Here is a 3,777-nt window from a genome sequence, read left to right as displayed (position 1 = left end):
TTGGAAAATGACCAAGGTCTGGCTGGGTTGATAGGGATTCTTTGCTTTTATAGTTCTTCATTAACTCCCAAATCAAATTCAGGTGAACTCAAGTGTTAACCTACTAGAGAAAATACCCAGAGTCCCTTACCAGATTTTTTTGTGCAGGTTTCTGGTTTTCTGCCAAAAACAAACAAAGCACCCCTTCCATTAGCTCCCAGTTGGGCACTCAATAAGGACCATTGCTAGGTATGAGTGTTGGGTGGATACAACTTGAGGGGTATGAAGATGGATTAATCAGGGAAGCCTTCTTGGAGGGAGTAAAGTTTTAGAAGGGCCTGTGAGCCCTATGTGGGACAGGGATTGTATCTGACCTGATTAACCTGTACCTACCCAGTACTTAAAACTGTGTTTAACACATAGTAAGTGCTTAACAAATGCCATTTAAGGAGAGAGCAAAAGAGAGAGCAAGAAGAGAAAGACAGAGTAGAGAGAGAGCTGTAGCCTAGTGGATTTCAGTGGGGAGGGATTTCCAGGTTGGAGGCAGTTTGACCAAGGGGATGGAAGTGAGTCAAGAGTGAGGTGCTCAGTACAGTGCCTGGCACATAGGAGCATTTAACAAATACCATAAAAAATCAATTACTTGTATTACTAGCACTTCCTTTGTGCACAGCACTGTACTAAGAACTTGAGAGAATGCCGAACAACAGAATTAGCACATAAGTTCCCTCCCCATAGCAAGCTTACAGTCTAGAAGAACTCAAGTCCTTCGAGACTGTAAGCTCATTGTGGGTAGGGAATGTGTCTGTTGTTCTGGTGTACTCTCCCAAGTGCTTAGTACAGTGCTCTGCACAACACAAGCACTCAATAAATTAATATAAGATGGATACGGATGGTGTAGACTTGAAATGGGTGCTTGAAGTCATCTGCTGTATTTCCTCCTGCTAACAATAATAATCCCCCGCTAACAATAATAATCCTCTTTCAGGGTCATACCTGGAGAGTATCCAGTACTCTACCAGTCTCGAATGGGGGAGGGAGAGTCAAGCAGAGGCCTACCCATTCCATTCCTAGCTTGGGAAGTGGCTAATGAGTGGAAGGCCATCTGCTACATGGCAAAACTCACCTGTGCTGGGCAGCAGCGGCTTGGGAGGGAGTCGATGGTGGAGACTCAAGTTGACTGCGCGGAAGGAGACGGTGGTAAACCGCTTCCGTACTTTTACCCAGAAAACTCTATGACTCCACTACCAGAGCGATTGCAGATTGAGGCGGGGCGTTCTGGGAGAGATGTGTCGATGGTATTGCTATGGGTTGGAGATGACTCATCAACATAAGACAAGACAAACATAATAATAATAACAATTGTGGTATTTGTTAAGCACTTACTGTGCGACAAGCCCTGTATTAAGCACTGAGTCCCTATCCCACATGAGGCTCACAGCCTAAGTAGGAAGGAGAACAGGTATAGAATCCCAAATTTCAGATGAAGAAACTGAGGCACAGAGAAGGTAAGTGGTCCCACAGCAGACAGGTGGGAATGATGCCCAGATGATTTGCAGAACTGGGAAACATAGACTAAGACACTTCACTCGGAAGCCAGAGGGAGTGAGTTGGGGAAAGAATAGAATCATCACCGTGCACCAGGAATAGCTCATTCCTCACCTTCCTCATCTTGAAGATGGTACACCCTGTCAGGTAGTACCCTGCTCACAAGGAATATTCTAAATGTCTTTTGGGAAACAGAGGTTGCGCATTTCAATTGATGCCACTTGTGTTAACAGATGTGATTAGTTACACAAACCTAAGCCTTCTTAGACTGAAAAGGACATGATACATGATGCTCTTAAAGGAGCATTGCAGAAACCAAATCCTTTTTAGCACATCTTCCCAAAGCCCCCACAGCCATTCCAGACTGTGAAGGTGAGGTCTTTGCTTTGAGAAGAAGGCAGGAAGAGTCATCTGTCTTGTATTAGCTTGGGCTCTTATGCTAATTTCCTCTTCCTTTTAACTGGCCTCTTCTTTTCACATCTCCTCTTCGATCTCTTCACTGCTTAAAGTTCCCTGAACGATTTGGTGTATTCAACCTGATTCTTGTCCAAACGGCTATTCTGGGTGTCCCATATTGGAGCAGAGAAGATCATTCCCTTGCATTCCCTGACTATATCCTTTTGCTAAAACAAGAAACTGTTCCGTGTCTGTCTCCCCACTCCTCAGAGTTTTCGACAATTGCCCAGACTTCTCCCATTCAGAATCTCCTCATCATCACACTCAAGGTCTTCCATCAACTCAACTCTCTCTCTCTCTTCCTTCTTATCCTCTCCCCTCCTCTCCCCCTTCAAAGCCTTATTGAAGGAGCATCTCCTCCAAGAGGCCTTCCTTGATTAACCCCCCCTTTCTTCTTTTCCCTATCCCTTCTATGTCACCCTGACTCTCTCCCTTTTTTCATCTCTCCTCCCAGCCCCATAGCACTTTATGTCCACATCTGTCATTCATTGGTACTAATGTCTGTCTACCCCTCTAGAGGGTAAGCTCGTAATGGACAGGGAATGTATCTGTTAATTGCTCTACTGTACTCTCCCAAGCACTTAGTAGCACTTAGTACAGGCCCCTTCACACAGTAAGTGCTCAGTAAATATGATCGAATGAATGAATGAATGAAGCCAAGAACGGCTTCGAAGTCGATATGAAAGACAGAGGTGGGAGATCAGCAGGTGGAAAACATCAGCAACTAGTAGCTGCACGGGGTGATATAGACTGATAGTGTGAGATTTAAATGAAGAGAATCAATGAATCAACAGCATTCATTATCATTTATTCATTCAATTTTATTTATGGAGTTCTTACTGTGTGCAAAGCACTGTACTAAGCACTTGAGAGAGTTAAAAGATACAGTCAAGTGACTTACAATGAAAGATGGAGGGGCTGAGTCAACTGAGGGAAATAGTTTTCCCCAGCCCTCCCCCTTACCCACTGCCTTGTTAGTTGGGGGCTGAGAGAAAAGACGAGGCTTCTTTATTGTGATTTTCAACTTTGGCATTATTAAAAGCTTACCAAGAGGCATACACTTGGCTAAGCATGGGGACAGACACAGGATGAGCAGATCAGACAAAGTGCAGGTTCCAAACCACAGAGGACTCTGGGATCATCCTGGTTGGGGGTGTCCTGTCACTTTGAAACATCTCTCTTCTTTGAGAGTCGGAGAAGCAGCGTGGCTCAGTGGAAAGAGCACGGGCTTTGGAGTCAGGGCTCATGAGTTCGAATCCCAGCTCTGTCACTTGTCGGCTGTGTGACTGTGGGCAAGTCACTTAACTTCTCTGTGCCTCAGTTCCCTCATCTGTAAAATGGGGATTAAGACTGTGAGCCCCACGTGGGGCAACCTGATTCCCCTATGTCTACCCCAGCGCTTAGAACAGTGCTCGGCACATAGTAAGCGCTTAACAAATACCAACATCTTAACGGCATAGCCTAGTGGAAAGAGCACGGGGTCTGGAAGTCAGAAGACCTGAGTTTTAATCCTGCCTCCGCCCTTGACTGTTGTATGACCTTGGGCAAGTCACCTAATTTTTCAGTGGCTCAGTTTCCTCATCTGTGAAAGGTGGATTCGATACCTGTTCTTCTTCCTACGTAGACTGTGAGGTCTGTGTGGATGGGTACTGTGTCTGAACCGATTATAATAATAATAATAGTGGTATTTGTTAAGAACTTACTATGTACCAAGCACTATTCTAAGCGTTGAGGAAGATATAAGGTAATCAAGTTGGATACAGTCCCTGACCCCCTTGGGGCTTCCCGTATTAA

General features: G+C 45.1%; 1 non-coding gene across 1 annotated transcript; it reads left to right on the top strand.

Annotated features, from left to right (window-relative positions):
- Positions 1-957: 957 nt before the first annotated feature.
- On the top strand, positions 958-1,095 carry LOC114806275. The gene has a single exon (XR_003754310.1). It is a non-coding gene; the product is annotated as a small nucleolar RNA SNORA7 (small nucleolar RNA).
- Positions 1,096-3,777: the final 2,682 nt, after the last annotated feature.

The sequence above is a fragment of the Ornithorhynchus anatinus genome, chromosome 21, assembly GCF_004115215.2.
Source record: "Ornithorhynchus anatinus isolate Pmale09 chromosome 21, mOrnAna1.pri.v4, whole genome shotgun sequence".
NCBI classification, from domain to species: domain Eukaryota; kingdom Metazoa; phylum Chordata; class Mammalia; order Monotremata; family Ornithorhynchidae; genus Ornithorhynchus; species Ornithorhynchus anatinus.
Note: the sequence above shows the minus strand (reverse complement) of the source record. Positions and strands in the feature narration are given on the sequence as shown.